The sequence below is a fragment of the Dermacentor andersoni genome, chromosome 2 (assembly GCF_023375885.2).
Source record: "Dermacentor andersoni chromosome 2, qqDerAnde1_hic_scaffold, whole genome shotgun sequence".
NCBI classification, from domain to species: domain Eukaryota; kingdom Metazoa; phylum Arthropoda; class Arachnida; order Ixodida; family Ixodidae; genus Dermacentor; species Dermacentor andersoni.
Window position 1 is genome coordinate 109,245,033 of NC_092815.1, and position 27,298 is coordinate 109,272,330.

At 46.6% G+C, this 27,298-nt stretch overlaps 1 long non-coding RNA gene across 1 annotated transcript; it reads right to left on the reverse strand.

Annotated features, from left to right (window-relative positions):
* Window positions 1–103: 103 nt before the first annotated feature.
* On the reverse strand, window positions 104–27,298 carry LOC126541404 (uncharacterized). Its single transcript, XR_007601647.2, has 3 exons — window positions 27,117–27,298; window positions 24,933–25,051; window positions 104–145 (listed from the first exon to the last, which is right to left on the reverse strand). It is a non-coding gene; the product is annotated as an uncharacterized lncRNA (long non-coding RNA).

Genomic DNA, 27,298 nt, shown 5'->3' on the forward strand with positions numbered 1-27,298 from the left:
TCTGTTGACCCAAAGAAGTTGGAAAATACAAGGATTACCACAAATATTGCGTATTTACTAGAATAGCGCAAAGAGGTACTAATTTAGTTATGTGTATACTTGCCGCAGGTAAAACCATGAGTCTTCGGTGGATGGCTTTTCTTGCCTGAAACAAAAAAAATTTAAAGAAGACTGAACAATTTGCTGCGACATTTCACGGTACAAGCAATGTTGCTTATACAGCTGGCAGGTCAATCAATCTATAATCGCATGGGTATTTTTATAAGTGGGCCCATTATGAGAAATACAACCCAATAGCAGATAGGGCATAGGCAGGGCATGGAGGGGAAAAACAGATGCGTTTGCTTCGCGGTCCCTCCAGCAAACCCTCGCGAGGTCGAAGTCCCGTTCACTGCCCAAACTCGCACAAACCCGCAAAGGCACCCGGATGGTTTTCAACGCGCTCAATTAAGTTACAGGCGGCTGTTCCAGGCTACTGCCCCCTGGAACCGGGACTGTTAGGTCGGTCCGTCTGCTAAATGCTGTGCGCGGTTAGGCCATAGCTGGTTGATCACTGATTATAGATTATTTCACAGGAAGTAAGGAGATGAAACGCCACTGTTTTCTTTCAATCTGAGTATTCTTAGAAGCAGTTGGTTAAAGTCCTTGAAAATCTATATATGTTCATCACTAATGAGGCACATAACCCAGAAAACAAATCGAGGTTTTGGGGTGCTGTTTAAAACGGCCCTTAATTCGGTTCACTGTCATACTTAACGCGGGACTGCTCTAAAATCTGAACTTGTGGAATTTTATTCAGTAATGTAACAAGAAAGAGAAAACACCGAGTACTAAGTGTGTCTCAGGAAATGAGAGTAGTAGAACGCGAGGTTCACTTATGCACTCTCATGAGATCAAAAACGGCTATATCCCGCTATGTAATTAGTCGGGGCTTCAGAATGAAAGTTAATCTACAGTAATCCAATCTGGCCTCTTCTAACAAGACCGCTTGCACGAAGCGAAGCACATTTCACTTAACTCTACATAACTTAACCTAACCCGTTGAATTTAAGGTATTTTAATGCAACGAAAGGTAACACAGTCAAATCTAACAACACGTGGTAAATCCCGTGAACAGATTATTCCCTTTTAGCAGGGATCTCTCGACTGTACAGCCTGAGCGAGAAAAATTAAAGCGTTCACAAAATAAACTAAGCACAACCTTCACCCTTCATCTGCATATATTCATCCTCATGGCCAGCATCATTGTCTTCAGCGCGCGGCCTATGCAATTAAAGCGTCGAGGTACAACAGCCGCGTCGCAAGTGGTGTAGGTTGCTCTCGATTCGTCGGTCCTCTGCGACTTCGTATTTCCATGGATTTGGCGGCACCCTAAACCTCCACTCCAAAAGCGTCGCCATTGATGCGATAGATGCAAAAGCGCTGCAAAGGATGGGAAGAGGACCCTAGGCTACGTCGCACGGAGTGCGAAATACCCGTTAAATGTGGGTACGTCAGCTGGCCTTTAATCAGCACAGTCTCAAACCCGTTCATATTTCCTGTTCTTTTTTCTCGACCTGGTAGTGAGGGTCAGCGCGGACTAGGACACGACATGCTTCATCGTCGGACACGACATGCTTCATCATCGACGCTTCGACATTTTAAGCTAAAACTTCACGCGAGGTAACCTACAACGAACATATATGGGCGGCATCACGGAGGAGCTCATCAACGTCATCAAACTGGAGCTTCAAATTGTCTGCCACCATCGCGGTTCCTCAGTGGGCACGTCAGCTGGCTTTCAGTCAGCACAGTCTCAGAACCGTTCACGTTTCTTGTACCGGTTACTAAACCTATACCTCTATCTTTAAGTCCCGCAATGCCTACTTGTTCCAGCTGACGAGGCCTGAGTTTACGTGTACACTTTGTGCCGTTGTTTCCAGCATCGTTTCTTCGTTGCTCATACTCAGTGCTCATGACGAGCCTAACCCGGGTCCATCAACTGAGAAACTTCTAGGTGAACTTCTCGAGGGGCAAAACGAGATAAAAACCAGGCTAGACGACACTAAATCCCGATTTAATCTGTTTCAAGACCCGGCTTCAGCTATTCCTGAAGCATGTTCTATAGCGCGCAGCTTGGAGAAGAAGGTTCAAAGCTTAGAACTTGAACGTCCGGATTTAGAGGACTGCAGTCGCCGTAATTAACGTGTAGCGTTTGGTGTTGAGGAGAAAGAAAATGAGACACACGAAGGTCTCGAGGAATCTGTCCTCAAAGGCGTCCTTACAGGAACGCTGGGTGCACATGCCAGCTCGGTTGAACGCCTACACAGAATTGGACGGAAACATATTGACAAAGGTGTAACGGTAATCGTAAAATTCTGCGATCACCGCGAGAAAATTTATGTATCTATTTCCGATGACTTTTCCGTAAACACAAGAAAGAAAAGAAAGCACATCTGGGACAGCGCCGCTGCGAACAAAAGGAACGACCAAGAGGTCCAGCTCATATACGATAAGCTCAAGATAGACAATGACATGTTCGAATGGGATGAGGAACGAAACATCCGGGTTCCACTTCGCCAGCAAGACAAACGCAGTCCGTGAACTACACCCCCCGGGAATGAGCAATTTCTGTGTAGTAAGTTAAACACGCGGAGCATCGTTAATAAAATAGTTTACCTGGAAAGTATCTTGTTCACACATTAGCCACATATAGTGTGCTTAACAGAAAGCTGGCTGCACACTGATGTCAAGAGCGATGAAATATTACCGGCAGGCGACAGAATGATCTGCAAAGGCAGGAATTCCTGGAGTGGTGGCGTAGATTTTATTTTGCGAGTGTCACTGCATGTAACTAGACTTCCTGACATTCCTGGTAATGAGTGTTTTCTGATTAAACTTTTTCTAACCGAGTTTTCTCCTTCCACCCACCAAACAACGACTGGCGTTTTTCAGAGGCATTGAAAGAATTTTTATGCTCTATTAGCATTCCCTTTTGTAACACAGTGCTTGCTGGTGATTTTAATATTCCTGCTGCCAAGTGGGAAAGCGAATTCCCTCGACGCCTAAATAGTGCTGTTGAAGCGTTTCTAGATTTAAACTTTTTCCACAAGTTCACTGAAGTGGTGAAGGGACCTACTCGCATTCAAAAAGACACCAAATCAATTTTAGATATTTTCCTCGGAAGTAGTAGTCTACTTTGCCGAAATCCGATTACGCATGTCTATCACGGCATATCAAACCACAAGGTGATATCGTTAAATCCTAGATGTCGCTCTGATACTAGCAAATACAAGGACGTGCGCGTAGTCCCGAATTTCACACGCGTCAATGACATTGCCATTCTACATTTCTTGAACTGCTCGTTTTCTTATTTTGTTGCTTGAATTGATGCCACCGATTGCTCTATTGAAGCATTATTGTGTTTCTTCAAGAGAGTTGTGTTGAAGTGCGTGGAAGATTTCGTACCAACTATGACGAAACGAATACGAAATACTAGTCCTTGGATGACGCTAGCAGTCATTCAGCAGTACTCAAATAAAAAAGAACGTTAAGAAAAGGAACCCAGTTGTCCCCTTCGGCGGCTCACAAAACTAAGCTTTCATTGTTACGTACGCAGGTAAAGGACTGTATTACGAGAAACAAGGACTACTATTTCGAAGTTACCTTGAAAAAATTTTTGCTCACGGCCCCAGAAAAGTTCTGTCGGCATTTATCTTCCAAAAAGAAAACAACGTACAAGTTATGTATAATGCCGAAACGATAACGTCAGAACCGCAAGTCGCAGCCGCCTTTAATCAATTTCTTTTGTTTTGTACCACAAATGATGATAGTAGAACGGCACATTTCAACCCACTGGCCAATCGGCAGCCAATTAACAAGGTCTGTTTATCTGAAAAAGGCCCCCCTTCTGTCTCTTCTGCTCAACATTGGCAAAAAAATATGCAGGTGCTGCCGGTATACCTAATGCTTTCCTCGTCAGGTATGGCGAATGGTGCAGTAAATGCTTATATATTATGTTTAACCTTTCCTTATCAAAAGCAGACGCTCTCGTTTATTGGAAATGCAGGAAAATTGTACCCATACATAAAGCAGATGACTCATCACTTTCGCCTTGTAGGCCAATATCATTGTTTTGTACGTGTTCTAAGATCCTTGAGCATATTATTTTCAATCATATCTCGACATTTATAGAACATAATAACATAATCCACAACAGCCAACGTGGTTTCCGAAAAGGATTTTCTACTGTGATGGCACTCTTAGAGCAAATTTTCAATTTCTCAGCAGCAACTCACATTCAAAGCCCAATCGACATTATATTTCTAAATTTCGAAAAAGCCTTCGATCGCGTCTCACACCCTAAGCTTCTTTTAAAACAAAAACGACTGTTAAAAAATAATTCTTTCCTTGCATTGATCGAAGCTTATATCGAAGCCAGTGTGTGAGAATTGATGAATAGTGCTCTGGCTCGTGCACCTGTTAAGTTGGGCATCCCACAAGGATCTGTTCTCGGGCCTCTGTTCTTTTTAATCTTTATTTATGACGTAGTTCTCAACCTAATCGTCAAAATTAAATTATAAGCTGACGACTGTATAATCTATCACGACATTCACAGTTCCAGTGACCAGACTGTGCTTAATATTGCTTTAGAGAAAATTGCAACGCGGTGCACAGATTGGCCAAGTAACAAAACCATAAAAAAAAGATCAGTTGCGATGAACTTAACACGGAAGCGCCAGCCCTTAAGATTGTTATACTGCATAGGTGGCAGCCCTCTTGCAATGGTAACCAGCTACAAATATCTTGGGTAATCATAACATCGGATCTAAGGTGGAATGACCACATATCGGAAGGTGTGAAGAGAGCTATGCGCCAACTTGGTTACATAAAAAAACCTTGCGACAGTGCCCAGACGGGGTTAAATTATTAGCATATAAAACTTAAGTTCGGCTGTAATGGAATGTGGGTCAATTGTTTGGGATCCGTACAGTCGAGGCAACATAAACTAGCATTTGTACAAAAGAAAGCGGTTAGGTTTGTACCGTATACCGTTCATATTGTTGGCATACTTCTGCGAGTGCTCTGGTAAAAGAAAGCAGGTTTAGATTGCCTACAGAAGAGGCGCCAAGGTGACTGATTAAAGTACATGCAATTGCTATTCCACGATAAAGTGAGTATACACACACACACCTACATAGAGCCCGTGTCCAGACGAGCCACACGATGGCATCATAATAAAAAATTAAAGGAATATTTCTGCCGTACTAAAGAGAATTCGTGAATGGAACCAACTACCAGTCAGCATTGTCGGGAACCCAAATACACATACATTTGTGCAAGCAATTCAGTTGCAATCATTTTTGCAATCAGTTGAAATCAGCAGTGCTTGAACCACTGTGTGTGTGCTTTATTTATCATTTTTTTTTTGGCAGAACGTTGTAGCAGGTGTTATCATGACTGCATTTCTTAACTTCTTGTTGTCTTGTGTAACACGCTTGTTGTGCCTTGACTTGTTCTGTCTTGATTTCTTTTATACGTGAACACATTTTTCTGTTTTTTTATCTCACCCACCCCTGCTTACGGCCTCATCTGGAGGATAACAGTACTGTATAAATAAATAAATAACTAAATAAATAAATAAATAAATAAGACCCAGTTATAAGGAAAGCTATCGAAGTCGATAGCCGAGGTAAATTGGTGGATTTTGTATAAAGGCTTTGTTAGCGCTTAGCACGAGAGAGAACAGGCAAAAAAAAAAAAAAGGCTAGCTAAAGAAACGAAGCACGAGCAGAAGCAGATGAAAGTTGTAAAAGAGAAGGTGACCCATGTAGCAAACAACAAGAGGACAGCCATTCCGGCAAGCATCGGTGGACGCTTCGATGCAGCCAGCGAGGACAGAGCTGGCTACGAAGAGAGCAAAGGGCTGGAAAGCCAAGGCCTCCGCGCCGAAACGCAGTGACGGAAACGACACGTACGGGCACGAAAAAGGCAAAACCACTGAAGTGGTGGCACCGGAAACCGATAACCAAACGAAGGGTTATCTTAGGACTAAGGGCAAAGACACCGCGACTTCAGATACAGCTATAGTTTTCTTTATTGGGAATCGGAACGACCAGAAACCGGTGATAAAAGGGAGAGTAGATGTAGACGAGTGAGTCCACATTAGTGAGCTTTCACGGAGAACCAGTCCGCATAGTGATCCCATATCCAGCTTTTCTGTACACGTACCAACAAGCGCCCCATGCGGCCCCGGCACGAAGCTGGCGCGTTTTCAATAGAACGAGCGGGTTTTTTGCGAATAACAAAAGCTGCAAGTAGATTACTGAAAAACGCAGGTGATACGCAGGTTCTGGAAGACATTTCACAGCATTCAAATGCTGTGATCAAGCTGTGGCAAGCAAGAATCTTGTTCCCAGAGCTGTTAAAGATTCAGAAATGAAATCCTATGCAAATGACGAAAATATGTGCACGATTTTTGAGAAAAAAAAACGGTAGCTATGATACAACTACGGCGACTACCGTAAAAGTCGCTGCGGCGTATGTAGTACGGAGACTCAGCTTTCGATTGATGCCTATCTCGACTCTCTACACATGGCGTAATACTACTCCCAAAAGCAATTTTTGGCAGTCATGCAAGTTCACGTGGTATCTATAAAAACCCGAGCGTATCAGTTGCGAGAACGTTCTAAGCCGTGGCCGAGTCGTTCAATCGCCCGCAACTATCGTTCCGCATCATAGCGGCAGTGGTGCGATGCCGTGACACCGTTTTTGCTTCTTTTTTTTTTAACACCACGTAGGACTGAGTTCGACAGTCTTCGATTAGTTAGCTGAAATACAAAACTCAACATTTGGTTTCAGTTTTGGTTTTTGCAGGAGGGCTCGTCAAATATATTTTCTATTTTTACTTCTTAAAACGTAGGAATGGGTTGCTTATTTGTTAAGTCATCGCTTTTGTTATATCTTATTCATTGGACAACATAACAAGCATGCGCATGTCTGTGTAACGTTAAAAAAATATATACTATAGGGCCTTGCAACATGGGTATACTCAGGAATTCTGCACATTGCACCTTCACCATCCTGTGGAACTTCGCGGCAATGCACATGCGTAACTGAATGCGCAAAATTTTAAACAATTTTGTTTCTATATAATAGCCGAGTATCAAGAAGTTTCAACCGTCTGCGCCAAGAGGGTAGTCTTTTGTAACAACATACCCGCCGTGGTTGCTCAGTGGCTATGGTGTTGGGCTGCTGAGCACGAGGTCGCGGGATCGAATCCCGGCCACGGCGGCCGCATTTCGATGGGGGTGAAATGCGAAAACACCCGTGTACTTAGATTTAGGTGCACGTTAAAGATCCCCAGGTGGTCGAAATTTCCGGAGTCCTCCACTACGGCGTGCCTCATAATCAGAAAGTGGTTTTGGCACGTTAAACCCCATTATTTTTTTTGTAACAACATATGCATTTATGGCAATTAGTCGGAACATTGGTGGTGCGTTAAAGCACATCAATGTAGATATTTGGGCTCGTTGGTGCAACATTCTGAAGTTTTTCTTGTAGCGTAAAAAACACCAGCACGCAGAAAAGAAAAACAACAGACACACACCGGCGCTAACTTCCAACCACAATTTTTATTCCGGGACGGACGTCACTTTTATACCCTCGCATTTTCTCGATGTTAAGCACGTATCTACTGACAATATAACAGGATTGTCACGATCCACCCGGGTTCGTGAACAAGGGAGGCCTCGAGGCACCCTCCGTTAGACGGACGCTCCTCAGCGTGGTGGTGCTGAACGATGACTGACCGCCGAGCAGCTGTGCTCGTCGGTGTTTATTGCAGTGCGGTGACCAATGTTGCCTGCCGAGCTTGGCAGGCCACCGAGCCGGGCGGCGAACGAACATTATGGCTCAGGGTGCGTCACATGCTTGCTACAGCCCCTTACTCCCAGTTTGCTAAATAAAAGAAACAAACGTCCATGTTCTGAGCAGAAGGCTCTGCCACCATCCCACCCAAGTCGACAGTGCCTGCTACCCAGGCGAGCAACGGTCCGTGGCCTCCGCCGTCGAGTACTCCACCTGGGCGCCGGTGTTGATGGGTCGGGTGCGGCAACGCCAGGTGCTGCTTGACCCAGCCTCGCTCATCCGCAGGGTCCGTAGTGGTCGGCCTTGTGAGTGGTGCCAGGCTCGACACCGGTCCAACGGGTGCCGCTCCACTGGCAACGGTTGCCGCCTCCGAGGTGGGTGGTGCTCCGCTGGAAGCGACTGGTGCTGCCGCTAGTACTCCAACGGGATGGAACTCAGAAGTGGCAGTCGAGGGTGCCGGCCAGGTCCCGAGGCGAGGTCTCACATGGTTGGCGTGTCTGTGCCACATGACCCCGTCGGGCATGCGGACGAGCAGCGAAGAGGCGCTGGCAGGAGACAGCACCTGTCCGGCAGACTAGCGTGGGCCAGGACGGAAGTTCCTAGCGAAAACTGGAGCTCCCAACTCTGGCAAAGGTCCGGGACGGCACCCTTGGTCAACAGCCAGCTTCTGTTTCAGCTGCTTCAAGAGCACTGTGGATCTGAGGTCCGGATTCAAGACGTCCAATGGTGTCTTGACCATGCGACCCAGCAGGGGCTCACAGGGGGCACGGCCAGTGATATTTTGGGACGTGGGCCGGTACTGAAACAGTATCCGGGCAATCTGCGTCCGGAAATCCCCAGTCTGGCTCTTCTTGAGCTTGTTTTTGATGGTTTGCACCACCCGCTCGGCTGCACCATTTGAAGCAGGGTGGTACGGCGGAACCATCATCCGGTGGATTCCGTTCTTCGTCAGCCAGGCCAGGTACTGTGCTGGCGTAAGTAGGACCATTGTCGGACACTATGACATCTGGCAACCATTGGGCGGCAAAGACCTGTCGTCGCGCTGCAATGGTCGTGCCTGCTGATGGAGTGGTAACAGGCAGCACCTCCACCACTAGGAAGTAATGGCCCTTGAAGGGACCCCGAAAATCCACATGTAGGCGGGACCAGGGTCTCTGTGGGAACGGCCAGGGTGTAATTTCCACATGACGCAAGGCTCGCTGATGCTGCTGGCAGATTTGGCAGCTCTGCACCAAGTGAGCGATGTCCTGGTCCAGACCAGGCCACGAAACATGGGACCGGGCCACCGTCTTGGTCTGAGGATGACCCGCCTGCAGCCACTGCAGGACCCTGGACCGGAGACTTTGTGGGATCACCACCCCAGAACCCCACAGTAGGTAGCCCTGCTGCAAGCTCACCTCAGCGGCCTTGTGGCTATAGGCCTGCTGCACCAATTCCTCTCCACGGGACACCGCCTTGACCACCTGAGACAGCACTGGGTCACGGCTGGTCGCTGGAGATACCGCAGATCTGGAGAGCACCTCCGAGTACGCGTGTTCCAACATGAACACTTCAGCAGGTTCTGGAACAGCATGAAGCACCTATGGCAGCGGCAGGTGGCTCAGGGCATCAGCAGGTCCCAGGTCCCTTTCCCGGACGGTAAACCAGCTGGTAACTGTAAGCTGCCAGCTTCAAGGCCCAGCGTACCACTCGAGGTGATGCCTGCACTGGAACTGCCTTGTCAGGCCCCAGCAGCCCCAACAGCGGCTTGTGGTCCGTGGCCGCCTCCAACTTCCGGCCCCACAGATACTGGTGAAAGCGTTCAACACCGAACATGACGGCGAAACCTTCTTTGTTCAGCTCGCTGTAACGTTGATGTGCAGCCTGGAGCCGTCGAGAAGCAAGCGACACACAGGGTGTTCCTGGCCATCTTTGTCCCGGTGTGCCAGGACGGCTCCCACGCCGTACGGCGACGCATCTACCGTAAGGACGACAGGCTTAGCAGGATCGAAGTGGTCTAGCACTGGAGCCTTGGTGATTGGCTGCTTGCTGCGATAGAAGGCCCGGTCCTGCTCCTTCTTTCAGACCCATTGCTGACCATCTCGAAGCAGATGGAGCGGCTGTAGATGCTCCGACAGGTTCGGCAGAAAACTCCTGTATAAGTTGGTGAGGGCGAGGTAGCTCTGAAGCTGCTTGTTCCGGGGCTTAGGTGCCTTGAGCACAGCATCAACTTTGTGGGCAGCCGGGGCTACGCCTGCCTGGGAAATTACATGTCCCAAGCAATCAACGCTGGGGGCTAGGAAAACGCACTTTTCCAGCTTGAGCTTGAGGCCGGCGTCCTGCAGTAGTGCCAGGACGTTGTGCAGGTTCTGCAGGTGGTCCCCGTCGTCGCTGCCAGTAACCAGGATGTCGTCCATGTACACCGCCACGTGCCTCATGCCCCTGAAGAGGTTGTCCATCTCCTTCTGGAATATCGCTGGGGCCGAGGCCACGCCAAACGGTAAGCGCGTGTACTGAGAAAGCCCCAAAGCTGTCGATATTGTAACATACTTCCGGGGGGCATCCTGGAGCACCACCTGCTGGTAAGCATCTCTGAGGTCAAGCTTGGTAAACTTCTGTCCACCGGACAATGGTGACCAGAGATCTTCTATCCGGAGCAGCGGGTACTTCTCGACGGTAGCGACGGGTTGATGATAACCTTGAAATACCCGCAGATCTCGACACTGCCATCTCCCTTGAGGACTGGTACGATGAGAGCGGCCCATTCAGATGTCTTGACAGGTACCAGGATGCCCTCTCGCTGTAACCGTTGCAGCTCCTGGGTGACCCGTCCTTCAGGGCGAACGGCAGTGGGCGAGGCTAGAAAAAATGTGACCGGGCTCCCTCAGGTACATAGATGGCAGCCGTTGTGCCGGCGAATGTGCCCACCCTTGGCTGGAACCGGGACTTGAACTCTGTCAGGAGGCTGGGGACGTCTTTCACCACATGCAGGCTGGATTCCTGGTACTCTGGCAGACAAACGTCCAGTGCATGAATCCAGTTTCGGCACAGCAGCGTCGGCGACGACCCCTTCGTTAAGTAAAGGGGAAGGGTTGCCACCCTGTCGCCAAAGCGAACGCTGACCTGTGCCTGACTCTGGAACTGGGAGAGTTGCCCGGAGTAGCTGCGCAGCATCATCATCATCATCATCAGCCTGATTACGCCCACTGTAGGGCAAAGGCCTCTCCCATACTTCTCCAACTACCCCGGTCATGTACTAATTGTGGCCATGTTGACCCTCCAAACTTCCTAATCTCGTCTGCCCACCTAACTTTCTGTCGCCCCCTGCTACGCTTCCCTTCCCTCGGAATCCAGTCCGTAACCCTTAATGACCATCGGTTATCTTCCCTCCTCATTACATGTCCTGCCCATGCCCATTTCTTTTTCTTGATTTCAACTAAGATGTCATTAACGCGCGTTTGTTCCCTCACCCAATCTGCTCTTTTCTTATCCCTTAACGTTACACCTATCATTCTTCTTTCCATAGCTCGTTGCGTCGTCCTCAATTTAAGTAGAACCCTTTTCGTAAGCCTCCAGGTTTCTGCCCCGTACGTGAGTACTGGTAAGACACAGCTGTTATACACTTTTTTCTTGAGGGATAATGGCAACCTGCTGTTCATGATCTGCGAATGCCTGCCAAACGCACCCCAGCCCATTCTTATTCTTCTGATTATTTCACTCTCATGATCTGGATCTTACCACTTCCAGTGCCTCGCTACCTATCGTAAACTGCTGTTCCCTTCCGAGACTGTTAAACATTACTTTAGTTTTCTGCAGATTCATTTTTAGTCCCACCCTTCTGCTCTGCCTCACCAGATCAGTGAGCATGCATTGCAGTTGGTCCCCTGAGTTACTAAGCAAGGCAATATCATCAGCGAAGCGCAAGTTACTAAGGTATTCTCCATTTACTCTTATCCCCAATTCTTCCCAATCCAGGTGTCTGAATACCTTCTGTAAACACGCTGTGAATAGCATTGGAGAGATCGCATCTCCCTGCCTGACGCCTTTCTTTATTGGGATTTTGTTGCTTTCTTTGTGGAGGAGTAGAGTGGCCGTGGAGCCGCTATAGATATCTTTCAGTATTTTTACATACGGCTCGTCTACACCCTGATTCCGCAATGCCTCCATGACTGCTGAGGTTTCGACTGAATCAAAGAAGCTTTAGGTGTAGAGTGCTGATCCTATCGTCGGACGCCAAGCCTGTCGGCCAGCGCAGTCGAACGAAAACAACTAAACAATCATCTGAAAGTCGTAACTCACTACTTTTGACTGAACAGATCAAGAAATTGAGACAAACTTCGACAAGCAAGAAAGCATAAACTGTGAGGGGGGCGTATTTCAACAGGTTAACTTTACGAGTGCGCCTTTCTGCCCATTTCCTGACGTGCATTGCATTACGAGTGATAGTGACGTCAACGCCCCCTCTAACGATGGGCGCGGAAAAGAAATGCATTTAATAATAATAATAAAATGGAATAAACTTTTATTTTCTTAACTCGTCACGAATATATAAAATCAACCAGGAATTTTATTTTCGTTTAATTAATCTAACTGTCTCTCGCTTGAATTAAAAAAAATGCTTTTTTTCTTTCCCCAATGTCTGTTCCCTCCAAACATAGTCGCGCTTCAATCGCGGCTCCCATAACCCACCTTGCTGACGTCGGTGACAATCTGTACTGAACCGCTTTTCGCTCGAAGCTTCGCGAACTATTTGGATCGACCTTGGAAGCTCCGCAGCGTGGTGGTGCTGAACAATGACCGACCGCCGAGCAGCTGTGCTCGTCGGTGTTGATTGCAGTGCGGTGACCAATGTTGCCTGCCGAGCTTAGCAGGCCACCGAGCCTGGCGGCGAACGAACATTATGCCTCAGGGGACGTCACATGCTTGCTACAAGGATAGTATATGATAGTACAACAAACTTGCAGACTATGCACAAACTATTACTTTTAACACATGCGCAGGAATTCCAGCTCTTCTTTTGATTAGTGACAATGACGACTGGCTAACATAAACATTGCCAAACTCTTGAATATGAGCACTTTCAATGATGAAACGTGTGAATACACATTTGCTTTTCCCAACAATAGCTGCATCTTCGAATCGCGGAATGCGATGCTCTTATGACAGTGAATTGCAATGAAGCCATCCGGCGAAGCCTTGTTAACTTTATTGAAGTGCCTTCTAACCCTATCATCAATGCATCTGCCATTTAGAAAAATTAAATTATGGGGTTTTACGAGCCAAAACCACTTTCTGATTATGAGGCACGCCGAAATGGAGGACCCCGGAAATTTTGACCACATGGCGTTCTTTAACGTGCACCTAAATCTAAGTACACGGGAGTTTTCGCATTTCGCCCCCATCGAAACGCGGCCGCCGTGGCCAGGATTCGATCCCGCGACACGATAGCCACTGAGCGACCACGGCGGGTACATCTGCCAATAATGCAACTGTACATTTCTTTACACATTTAAGATTAATGTTTGAAAATATAATTAACGTGGCTTAGTTAATTACGCACAGAACGTCTCAATTTCCTCCGTATCTAGAGATTACCAATATGAACACTGGAATGGTAAAATTATCTGACCAAGACTTACGTTGGTTAATATTCTTATTTTGTGCAGTTAAAAACAGCCGGCATATTGATAGGGATGTAGGCTTCCCATGAAACAAGCGTGAAAGCATGCACAGATTTTCTTGGCGCAAATGAAGTTCATGAGCTTAAACACACGTTCCAAGCCGTACACTTCTGCCTTCACAATGGAGTCTTCTACATTATACAAGAATCACTTCAGCGCTACGCTACATGACAGAAGGTGTTCGAGAACATTGCGTCCGCACCCGATTACATTAATGAGCGCTGCTGGCATCGGGCTCGATTTCCTGGCGTCATTAGGAATACAAAGTCGGGGGACGCTTAAGCTTTGCCTTTAAAAGTGGAACGCGATAACATTTAAAAATCCCCGACTGCTTCTCACGCTTCCCGGCAACTGCAGGTTATGTAACTGCAATGTTTACCGGGAAAAGCTGGAGGCGAACGTTATGCACGAAGGCCAGCGTTCTGGTAGAAACGCGGACTCTTGCGTGGGCCGATCCCGGAGTCAGTGCGCAGCCGCGCCGAGAAAGTAACATCATTTTCAGGTTTCGGACCTTGTTCTGCACTTTCAAAATTTCAGTTTTCAAAGATTTATCCTAGAAGGTATGCGCTGTTGATATTTTGTTTCATGGCGTTTGTTTGTGGGCTGCCAATTTCAAAACACCGTGGAATAACTCTATCAAGACTGTAAGACAAGGCATGGGCATCTTCAGTGATAGGATGTCGTGGCAACATAACCCGCATATGTTGCATGTCACCTAGCGAGGCATGGCATATACATATGCCTAAGTAAGTACGAAAGTTTTTGTTCACTGACAACGCCGCCGACGCCGACACGAGACTTTCTTAGACACGGGGCCCTTAACGCTATCGGGTTAAAACAGCTGCCTGGGAGAAAGCATTGGATATATCCTTCAGTACGTTGCAACAGATGGAGAAGCGTGGACATGTAAGTTAGAATGAAAAGTAATATGTATTAGGATGAGCGTTTGCGGCAGCAGAGTGCTGTGTGTGGAAGTGGCAGAGAAGGTGCTCTATACTGCCTCGTCACCCACGGAAAATTGCATGCGCGCTGCAGCACATTTCTAGAAATCTGTGTATGCGACGCCCAGCCATATGCAACATAGCAGCATTGTTTTGCGATGGCAGATTCCAGGTGAGAGAGAGGATCATTATGGAGATGAAGAGACGCTATCTTATGCAGCAATTTAGGATTAAATGAATGAGTGAATGAATTCAATAGAAAAAGGATAAACGAACGTCGGTGGAAGCACGTCTCCGTACATGGGGAAAGGAGCGACGTACAAAAAAGAGAAAAAAAATACAGTCCAGGTGGCAGGCGAAGGCGCAGTTAAGGTTCAAGAGAATATAAGCGGGAATTTCTGAAATCAGTTAATTTCAGTGTAGATGTATGACGTAGGGAGCAAATGATTGGAGTCACCACCCAGCATCAGTGAGCCTGCAGGCCAGCGTGCCCAGTGGGCTAGCGTAGACGCCAGTGCGCATGCGCGGTACAACATACTCAGTGGCGTCTATGCTGGCCAGCTGTGCCCGCTGGCTCGCTGAGCTATAACTCTCTAAGAGCGCGTTAGAAGACAGGGTGCCGTCTTGGGCCTCGTGCCAAACATATCCAAGCCAACAATCTAGTAGCAACCATGCTGTCGTTTCTATGCAAGGAGGTTATACACTTAAGCTTCTGGAGTGCCAGTCCAAGCCGCCGCCTATGGGAGCGCGTGAAGCTGCCAGCGGCCATATTGCTAGAGGAAAAGGAGCGCGGCTCCAACATATATACCTCGCCGCGGTGTACGCGCGGCATTCCCTGCACTTGCGGTTCCGCGATGAAAACTAAAATTAAACACCTTTAAGAAGTATTTAGGAAGTATTTAGGAAGTATTTAGGAAGTATATGATAAATAAATATCAGTGCACCGTTGTGCGTCGCTGCAGTACATAAGTGTGTCATGGTGGCAGGTGCCTTGTATTTAATAAATTGCGAGAACTGAAAAACAGCCATATTTTCTGCTTTCGTCATTTAGTAACATGCCGCGTGCTTCGGCAGTGTGATGCCTTTTCGTCGCTACGTGGTGCTGGCCCATATTGGCAGGGACATGACCTCGAAACATAGTATCCTCACGCCATTTCTTTAAAAAAATCACTATGCTTTTAAAGGAGTGTTCGAGTCGCTGATGATGAAGCTGTTGCTGCTTTAAAGTTGGAATGAGCGTTCTTGATTTAAACCTAGAAAACAAGCAAAAATACAACGGTATGTCTCATTTTTTCCCAGCGTTTCAGTTTTAACTGGAAAGACTCAGAGAAAGCAAATTTACAATAAAGCTAAGGCGATGATCTGCACGCAGCCGCAAGTCTACATGCGCTCCGATGAGAGTAGCGTGCCAAAGTTAGTCATGTGTTACCTAGCGGCTCAAGCAATCTTCACTTTTTTTTTTCGTTTCTGCGTCCGTTGTGCCTGCGTCAGCGACGAGAACGTTAAGTGGGAAGGCCGATAAATCGAAGGTGGCGGGGAAGGTGGTCGCGAAGTGGATAGCGTGCGCAGCTCCCAAATGTAGAACGCTGGAGATACAGGGGCTCGAATCACGTGGCTTATTTGTGGAAACACTTTTCTGTGCTCTCTGGTGATAACGAAGCTCAGAATGAAGTGGCGGCCTGACGACAACGGTCGCCGTCAGCGTAACAGAATAAGCGGGCGTGCAAAGTCAGATCAAAAGCCAAAAGTATATTCAGAGGAAATACAGTATGCTCCTATCAACAAAAAGAGTGATGAATAATGAGCGCTGTTGCTGAGCGAAGTTGTAGACCGATAATGTCAGCAAAAACAGGGTAGCGCTGCTATCCCGGAAATTAGAGGAAATTTACATCAACATCATGTCAACTAGCGTGTAATTGATACTTGATCATGGTCGTTGCGTGTTTGTGTTGTGTGTAGCACGTGCGAGTTCCAAAACAGATGAGATTGAAGAGAAGTCCGCGAAAAGGCGAAGTCCGCGAAAAGTGGTTGAGGTGCGGATAGCCACATTGAACATTAGCGCAGTGTTGAAGAAAGCCTGCGACTTCAGTAGCTCAAGTCGCCAGAAAGCCGTGAGCGGAAGCATACACTTGGGCGGATTTGGTAACCACAGCGACAGACATACACTTTGCGAAAAAATAGAGAGGAATAGGTCTGAGTGAGTTGAAAATTATATTAGTGAGAGAATTCGTGTGGTGTATGAAGAGATTGAAGAAGACAATCAGTTTAGATGGACGGCCTTTTGAAGCTCCATAGTATATGCTAACCCAAATAAATCAGCGTAGTCATACTTGCGCGACACGTCATGGCTGCCTGCCACAAGGACATCATGGAGTTATGGCGATGACAGTTTGCGTTGGGTGCTTGAGGATAAAAACGAGCACATCAGAGACGTCTGAGGGTCATTTCTACGGTACAAGATCACATACTCAAAAAAAAAAAGCTTGCGAATAGGGGCATCAGAAAATCGAGTACTACGGCCCTTATTATGTTCAGGATGACGTCAGCGTTTTATTCAGCGTTTATCTCCGAGAAAGAGTTCAACCTATGTTTACTTGCATTACAATGGCAGGCATAATCAGGCAAAAATTGAAATCGTTAGAGGGTGCCTGAATACTCTGTGTAGATTACGTACGGCAATGACAGCAAGAATACAATATTATAAGAGAATATCATTCGAAAACAAGTTCATTTAATAATACATTACAGTAAAAAGGGAGTGCCTCCACAGTATACCTGTGGATGACGCAAATAATGAGCATATAGAAAAAAAAATGTCTTGTAGGTCTGTAGTAAACTGGCTAGAGCATTCACGTCTTGGCAGCAGGATAAAAATTACTCTTGAAGGCGGAAATCCTAGTGTGGAAATCTGACAGTTGCATCTCGCAGTGATTTAACCCCGCAAAGGACGCGATGACGCCACGAGGACACGCGATATTACGCCAACAAATAAATACTCTTTTTTTAAGCGAAACTTTCCTTGCCTCTTCCTTCGACTTTTCCCTGCTGCTGCTGCTGTCTTGCACGCCGTGTGGGGGAGAGGGAGGGTGCATATACATGGAAGGAACGGGGAAGAGAGAAATGGTGACGCGAGAAACTTTTTTGGACCTTTCCATCGCGTCACATGTGCACAGTGCTCTCTGGAGCTCCCTGGGCGTCGTTACCTTAGCCTCTTCACAGCTGCAATTATCTGTGACCCCTAGAAATAACATTCCAGAAACTGCATGACTTAACGCTCTACTAACGTGCAAGTCCTGAGGAGAAATAAAGAGAATGGTAGGGAGGGAGCAAGGAGATAAGGCAAAGAATCGGTAAAACTGGCTCAATCGCGAAACGAGTGGATCACAGCCCTGCCGCTCTTCGCTCGCAGTTCTCGTACAGGAGGGAAGGTCATGACAGGGAGAAAGTTACGTTAAGGAAACGATGATAAGGAAAAGCTACTACAATAGATACGACAACAGTTGCGGGCCAAATCGAAGGTACGGTACTGTTCGTTTCTGCTATTTCTCAAAAACACCATGCAAATATAAAAAAAAATTAATTATGGGATTTTACGTGCAAAAACCACTTTCTGATTATGAGCCACGCCGTAGTGGAGGACTCCGGAAGTTTCGACCACCTGGGGTTCTTTAACGTGCACCTAAATCTAAGTACACGGGTGTTTTCGCATTTCGCCCCCATCGAAATGCGGCCGCCGTAGCCGGGATTCAATCCCGCGACCTCGTGCTCAGCAGCCTAACACCATAGCCACTGAGCAACCATGGCGGGTACCATGCAAATTCGTCAAGCCGACTATTGACACCGGTTGTGCAGATGAAAAGCCGCATTAAATCACCGTAGGGTGTATGCAACACTAAAGAAGCGGCCGCACGTCAAATCAACGCTTCTGTGCCCGCCGCGGAAGCTTTGCAGAAATGGCAACGCTCGGCGTCGTGGTTTCGATCCCTACCGTGGGAGCTCGATTTCGACGGGAGCGAAATACAAAAGTAGTCGTGCACTTAGACTTAAGTGCACGTTAAAGAACACCATGGTGTGAAAATTAATCGGCAGTCAGCCCCGACGGCATGCCTAATAATCCTATTATGGTTTAGCACGTAGAGCCCCATAGTTCTGCCAGCATTTCTGTCGCGATGCGATGTGCCATGTGAAGCAATGACAATGCTCAACCCTCTCGTAGGTTATAAACAATGGCGCACAACAACGCCTCAAGCAAACACGTCTCGCTGTATGTTGTGTACTACGCAGACAAACAGCAGTGGTGCACGCAAGGTAACATTTGCCATCAACTCGCTACTCTCATATTGCACTAAACGCTGAAGAAATTATACATTCGCAGCCAGCATCACCGCTAATTATCCTTTATAAAAGCAAGCAACAAAAAAGCTTCGCTTACATCAATTCCCACAGTGCGTGGGATAGGCATAATTCTTTAGGCTGTCAGCTTATATGCTTAAGATTGGCGCTCATTATTACAATATATTCATTGGCAGTGAGCAAAAGCGGCTGTCATGTCCACGGTATAATCGATTTAAACGGCTTCAATCCCATGGCCATTACATCATTGCCAACGTCCGTGGGATCGTAGTCGTCAAAATGGGATATAAGTGACAGGGCAATCAGGAAGTTGATGAATGGCGAGAAGGGAGAAGCTTGCACAAGACCTCATGAAAATAAACTGACTTCTTGAGCAGCCTGGTCAGGGGGCCGTGCTACGGTTTCAAAGTCTGCTAGAAATTCCCCAAAATGTGAACACAGGCCGAAAAAACTGCAGGCATTTTGGGAAAGGTGAACCCGCTGGAAATCTCAGAACATTACTAGCTTAAATACAAAAGATGACTTAAACATTTTAAAAACACATAAAGTTGGTAGCCGAAATTCAGGACCAATAAATTGGTTTCGAAGGAGTTCAGCCCAAAGCCGATGGTGTGAAATAAGGCGAGAATTTCGCCAAGTGTTGCATAGAGGCCAAGTAGGTCCTGTGGCCGACGCCAGCGCCCGGCAGCTGTGAGGCGACTGCACATATAAGCGAGATGCCTGGTCGTCATTCGTTACAGGGCGATTCGGGTATAAAAGTTTAGACGCGGACTCCATCACATTAAATACAATGCACCCTACGGTCATCCTTGGACGGCTCGTACCCGATCTAGCGCCATCAGAATGCAAACAAATTGTCTCACGTACCGATTCTCACCTTTCTCGAACTGCCAACATGCCTTATCTGCCGTAGTTGCTTAGTGGATATAGTTTAGAGCTGCTAAGCACTAGCTCCCAAGATGGAATCCTAGCCACGGCGGCCGTATTTCGATGGGGGCGAAATGCGAAAACACCCGTGTACTTAGATTTAGCTGCACATTAAAGAACCCCACCTGGTCCAAATTATAACGGAATCCCCCACTACCGCGTGCCTCACCATCATATCGTGGTTTTGGCACGTAAAACCCCATAATTTATTATTTAACATTCCTTAAGGATGCCTTTGGGAGTCGCACAAGTCTTGAATACAAGGAAGTGTCAGGAGTTGTGCGCGAGGTCTTTGATTAAGTGGGTAGCCATTTTGGTGTGCGATATCTGCTAGTCTACATGGCAGCTATACTATATAGGCGGAACGGAAACATGCTAGACAAATAGAGACCAGACAAATCCCGCGTATATTACTGCACAATCGTCTTAAGTAACGGTCTCCTTTGACACACGTGGATAACCATGACAGAACAGTATTTTCACAACTAACTGCAAGTACTGTATATGTCGCACCCAAAGGTGTACCTGGCCCGGTGGCCAGTAAATGGGACCTAATATTGTGAGCAACTTCGGCCATAGCATGTTAACGGACGACCACACAGAGACAGTTGCTACAATTCTTGTGTCGTGCACCTTTTGCCTCAAGGTGCAAAACCAAATTATCCATGCATCCATGTAAATAGTTATGCACGTCTCGATTTGCAGCTGCTCCGGAAGCCCATGATTGCGGATAGCAAAGTCGCTAGGGAAAAATTAGGGGCACCTTAACGAAATCGATAAGTCGAAATCAAAAGCCGTCCACGAAGGCGTCTCTCGTAGACGCTGTGCGATGTTCGGACGTTAAGAATACGGGCCGACTGTAGATAGGCTGCCGCGGGGTGCTTCCGAAAATTTTTCCGACAGCTTGTTCACTCAGTAGCAAGAAACGTATCAAAAGCCCAGAATCGACCATCGCTCGTCGCGAATAAACATTCTTAGGGTAACTTGACATGAAAACTGTTTACAGCGCAAGCACATGCAACCACAAAGTATAAGGGACAGGACACAAGAAGGAAGGGCCCACTGAACAAGAAAGGTACTTCGTTAGGGTAACTTATTTCCAGGCGATGAGCGGTTACGCTCTGTCAGGAACACTGATAACGCCGCCGGGACAAGCATTGTGGCGAAGTTCAATGCACAGGGGTAGCTTTTAATATTTTCATTTTTTTGTTGTTGTTGACATCATCACACGTCCCCGCGGGAAGCTTGAAAAGTTTAAGGTCACTACGCCACGTGGTGGCGCACACGCGCACTAAACGCTCGTGTCCGAAAAGCTGGATACGAGCGAAGACCAAGGAGCACGTATCACAATACTGGCACGATGACAAACTACGGCAGCGGCGTTATCGGTGTCGCATCTCAACCATGCATGAGACGAGACCGATAGAAAGTCGTCGTCGTTTATTAGCGGATAATTAATTTACTGTCCGTTCTGCATACACCAGTGTGCGACCACGGTGTGATAGGCCGGCAGAAACTCTACTGTGCATGCTCATGACGATCATGCCAGCAGCGTAAACCAGAACACAGCCCTGCGTCCCAACAGAACTCAGTGAACGAAAACTAGCCACACGACCACGCGGCTTCGCAACTTTTGCAGCCAAACGCACTGAGGTGGGGGGGGGGGAGGAATCTGGTGACGTTCCTGCCCTCAAAAGGAGGGCAAGTAACGCGAGTCGTTACAATGCAATTGTCCTGATAGACAAACGAGCCTCCCGCATCCGTATCCATGCTACCGCACTAAAAAAACGTTTCGATGCACATACACGCACCGCCATGCTCGAAGGAAGCAGCAACGCTGCAGGTGGCTGCGTTCGAGCGGGGCCGTGGTACAGGCAAGTGTGCAGATGCAGACGCCAGCAAACCTGTTACAGCGAACGGCTACAAATTTACCAGCGCCGATGCAGTCAAGAGCATCAGCACAACGATTGTGCACTGACGCAGACAATCACAAGCGTTTCGACGCCACAAAACATGAACACCTCAATGTAGTCTTTTCAACAGTGCCTCAGTGCTTAAAATCACCATGAGCAAACCAAGCAACATTCGTACCCCAACCATTGTTTTGAAAATCATGAAGAACCAGACGACAAGCAAAACACCGGCCACAGCGACAGCGAGGAATGTTAAACCACACGCTGCGTAGACAAGCTCCGACTTGCACCATTATTGCCATGACAAATACCGGACCGGTTGGTTCAACCCAGCACCCAATCGCGGCGTCTCTATCCCATCCACTTCCTTGTGCTGCAAAGAGCACACCAAGAGTGGTAGAAATCCCGTGCCAAAAACATACTTCCTGAGAAGTCAAAATATTAGGAGTGAAGGACGACACAGACTCCTTTCATTCAGCAACCATTGCTATGCCTACTAACATTCAGACAACCGCCAGCAACAACATATTAAAATACACATGCGGCCCCCCTTTGAGCTAATCGATGAAGACATGCTAGACGAAAGGAATCAGTCAGCAAAAAAAAAAAAAAGAGCACTAAAGCTATAGGAGACCTAACCCGGTGATGGGCCTACGCCGCGAGACTTACCCGCGCCCTCTAGTTTAAAAAACAGGGACTGCGAAACCGCCTCGTCACATGACGGTTCTAATCCCAACCTAATGGGTGTAGGTCGGCAACGTATTTCCATGATAAACAACTGTGTTACTGAACGAGACAATATATTTCCAAACTAATTATCCAGCTTCCATTCAAGATGCTGCTAAACCCCGCAGCAGACATTTGGAAATCCAAGTTGGTGCATATTGGCACGTAAAACCTCCGAATTGATATACTTTTCTTTTAAGTTTCTGCCTCCTTCTCTCGAAGTTCGACATATACCAACGAGCATTGGAGCAATTATGTTCGCGGCATATGAAACCATATGCAGTTAACACTGTTGAGGAGTGATCTGCAGCATTGAGCCCGCTGTTAGTGAAGAAACGTTGTAACGCTCACATTCGTGCGAGCGGTCATTGTCCAGCATATGGGAAGCACGGCTAACGACACCTCAACGAAGTAAAGCACTTGTCAACTTTCGAATTTTGTGGGATAGGTGCAAGCAAAAACAACCATCTAAGCATAACAGCATCACTTATAGAGGTACACGTAAATTACTCAATGCCAGCAGTAAGCTACACCAACACAGTCGACACTCCGATCTTTTGCACTAGGAAATTAGAATGTTCTTGTCTTAAGTTACCTGGCTATTTGTTGACACGAAATTGAGTCACACAACTACCGCTTCAGCTGTCAACATGCATGACAGGACAAATTAAGCATCTCCAAGCGGCCTGTGCTAAAGACAGCAATGGAGTCAAAATATGATGAATTCCGGCTCCTGCAGTGTAACTGCCAGGACTACGCGAACCGCGCAGTGAACACACGCGTGTTTTTACGACGGCAGTCATAAATCATTAGCGATTTTCTACAAAAACACAAACCACGCATCATCGATTTCACTTGTACGATACCAGTCGCATATTTTCAGGCAGATAATCTACTTCGGTTAAAGCAAGAGGAATGGGAGTATGCCTTAAAAGAAAGGTCAGGCTGTGATCATCCCGGGCGAAGGCATCTCAAGGAACCAGATAGAAACCTGAGACTTCATTTGGAGTTCCAAGAGGTTAGTAGTGCAGTGCACGCAGGTAAGCTAGAAGCAAAACACGTTACGTCAGCCTTGGTCAGCGTGCGACCAGCAGCGCGAAACACCGAACAGATTTTGCCAATACCGGGGAAGAGCTAACCAAGTAGCTGTCGACGTCCCGTGCAATTCCGCACCGATCGATGGAATCAGACACAATGATGGGTGAATGACGTATCTGCTGAGGTTCTGAGAAGGATGATTACGAGTGCGTTTTTACTTTTACTATGAGTGCAAGAGGCAAAACGCACTCAAGAAAAAAAGGAATCTTGCTTCGTTCTTCAAGTTTACATGTCGCGGCATCTCTATTCTCTCCTCCACGCTAAAATTCCCAGCAATTCTAAAGCTGAGAAAAAATTTTGCAAAGACCACAACTTTTCTTTTGGTGTACTTACCTTGCTTTAAGTATATCTGGTAATATTTATTTGCAATTTACGGCCGATCCCTAAAGGGACTATTGCAGGAGGGGCACATACATGATCAGCACACACACTACAACGTATTCAGCTTCAAACACAAAAAATACAATTACGAAGAAAAGAAGACGAAGACAAATACGGGTAGGCCACAATAATTACCACGACAGTGAAAGTTATTTGCATTCCTGTTAACAAAGCGAAAAAAAGAAAATTCATTGCTGTGCGTACAGGTGCACCTCATACAACCGCAAGAAATTTACTAATGACAAAGTGCTAGTTAAGCATGCAGGTAACTTATTCCATTGTCTAAGTGCCAATCCTAAACGCAAGCCAAACAGTGCTAAAGTGATACCCCTACTGTTTGAGGACCTTTATGTCGAATGCGTCTTGTTAATGACTTATGCAGGTACGTGGGGCTGTCTATTTTAAACATAGTATTTAACAGTTGGCAGATCGCTTTTTCTCCGCCGAGTTTTGTGCGGTACTGCAGCTTAAGCAGTCCTGCTGAGAGAATTAGTTCTGGTGGTGAATCAGTAATGCTGTACTTGTTAAAGATGAAACATTCTTTTCCGTTGGATTCCCTCTGTCTGGTAGTTAATGTCTTCGTATACGGGAATCGGGCAACTTTAACGCATTAAATGACAGGCTTTCGGAGTATATTATAAGCTAAAAATTCTACATCTAGTGTAGCTGCTCAAGTGCGCGTTCTGAGGAAGAACAGCCGTTTTGGTGCAGCGGTTATCACGTAATTCCCGTGAGAGTGTCATCTGAGGCCATTTGATACTACCAAATAAGGTATCCGTGTTTATTTACTGCCGTCAGTGGAAAGTTATTTACTGTGTACGAGAATTTCGATGTATCTTGATTTCTGGTGACACGTATCAGGATTGATTTATCAGCGCTAAAGCTCACCTGCCAGATATACACATGGAACTTGGTCAAACGGATGTCACCGTTACAGCACATAATTGTAACAGGGTGGTACATGGCAGTTCAAATACGTAAAACGAACGCTAAACGCTCAGGAGTAGCACTGGATGCCGCATAATCTTAAAATTCGCTTTGTGGGCCTAGGAGCTGTAGCCACTCAGGCGCTTGAGCCAACTTACATACGTAGCCGAGTTCTTCAGAGCAGTTACGTGGAATCCTATTGTACTTTGGAAAGTGAAATAAGTACTGTGGAGACTCGGATAATTCGACTGCGAGGCACTCGTCGATGCTATCTTGCCTGAAACAAAAAAAAAATATTGCATTGGTGAACCGAGACAAACAACTTACTCATAGCTTTAAGCACAAAAGTATTATTTGTATTTCAAGACTATATTCTCTTAATAGCACCAGACTTTGTGCTCAAAGGCCGCCATATGTATTTCTGATTATTCATTCATTCATTCATTCATTCATTCATTCATTCATTCATTCATTCATTCATTCATTCACTCATTCGTTCATTCATTTATACTTTCATTCATAAGAAGCTCCGGATTTCTCTTGATGATATCGTGTTTTTTTAAGCATGTGCCCTTGTTAGCGAAAGTGGCGGGCACCCCTGACGGTGCCGACCTGCTTTTACGTCAGCTAGATAAGAGTGTTGCTGTTTCCTACTTGAGAATGTTTCAGGTGCATGGCCACGCCATATACAATAAGAAACGGTAGTTGTTGCTTCTCATGCCGCCTGTAAGCTTTCGAAAAAGCTCACCTGACTGCCAATTGCAGGCTGCAGTACATAATGAATATTGTACAGAAAGACTGTTTGCCTGTCAACACACTATGAAAACTGCCGACATGAATATTAATAGAACCGGTGATATCGACTTCAGCCGTACGGCAATTACCAGCACTTTTAATTTACAAATCACTCGCTTACTCGACAAAAAAAGCGATAATATTCCGCACCCCTGCATCTGGAACAATTCTTCCCGCCACTCCTGATCACCTTCATCGGTTAAAGTTGTCCCTGATTGCTGCGGCTCTTAAATTATGTCACCATCACAGTTATCAGAATGAGTTTTGTAGCTGACCAATCCTAGAATAAGGGTTTCGCGGTGGTCGGAGTTGGACTTCAATGTTGCACCAAAACGCAATCAGCGGTGCTTCAAAAACTCCAAAAAGTGTACTATATACGGCATCCTAACATTCCAGTAGTGCTGTTCCGACACACAACATCCACGTCTTATTTTAGACCTCAGAAACTCAACATCAGCAACAAAGTGGACAACTAGCGTTTCTGAACTAACCAACTTGTGTATCGCAATGTCCAACGGCGATGATTGGGTGTTGGCGAAAAAATGCAGAAACATAAATGTTACGGGAAAAACTCGTCAGCCAATGGACTCTTGAAAAACTTTCCTTTTTTCTATTTCACGAATTAGCCGCGCGTCTGAGAACTTTTCAAAAATGCAGAGTGTGCACTTCCTTCTTTAAATTTGAAACAATATTGTTTTTTTTTTTATTCCCTTGGCTTAGATTTGTAATGCCAAGCAGTGTCATGCTCGTCAGAGGCATTTTACAGTAGGTGGTTAGGTAGTTAGGCTTTTGTGTCGACGGCCTCTTTAATAATGAAAAGTTCATGTGTCCGATGGTGGGATCCAACCTCTGTCTCCCAACATAGCAGCATAAATGCACTAGCTCTTAGTCCACATTTGACGCATACTTTTCTCGTGCCTCGCCTAATTGCTCGCATCCTCCCCATTCAAAGCTCACTCACGGCAAGTTCATGGTCACTGATTATACATAAAATGGCGATGCGATTAAATAAATGTTTTTATCGTGTCTTCTTCGCGCCAAGTGCAACTAGCTTCGGGAGGTTTTCGTCATGCGCATCACGTTTCACTTGCTAGAATTCTTTCCTCGTAGCAGCTACCACATTGAGACGCTGTGTCAGGCTGTAGAGCCTTCTGGATTGACCATTTTTACCACTCCTTCCCTCGTACCTGCTAACGCTACGTAAAAACTGTTGGAGGAGCCGTGGTTTGAATGCACTGGCACTCCACCAAAGTTCAAAGCATGTGCGCTAATTATACCTGATCTGTGTACAGCTACACGTATTAGTAGTGGCATGATATTGCATTCCAAAAGCTCTTACTACGCTCATCCTGCCTTGTTCCTCCATAACTATAACGTAACGGCTCCTCAGATGGCGCGCTATTCTGAGACGCCCAACGCCTAAACTCTGTGTATCTCAACTACGCTTTTCTTCTAATAAGTACGCGCACGAGCATCAATTGAATTCGCAGCTATACGCTGTACGTCAGTGTAGCTGCAGCAAATGAAGAGAAACAAGTCACGCTTACCGGCTGCTCGTGCTGCGTGCGTCCCAATATTCGAAGGGCGGATCGGACCACTGATCGAGGGGTCCTTTGAAAACAAAGTAGATCTCTGACATTTCATAAAATGTCTTTGCAGTCAGCAATAACAAACGGCGATTTGCGCAGAATTTTGATGCAGCTTTTTTGTTGATCGTGCCACGCTCCGA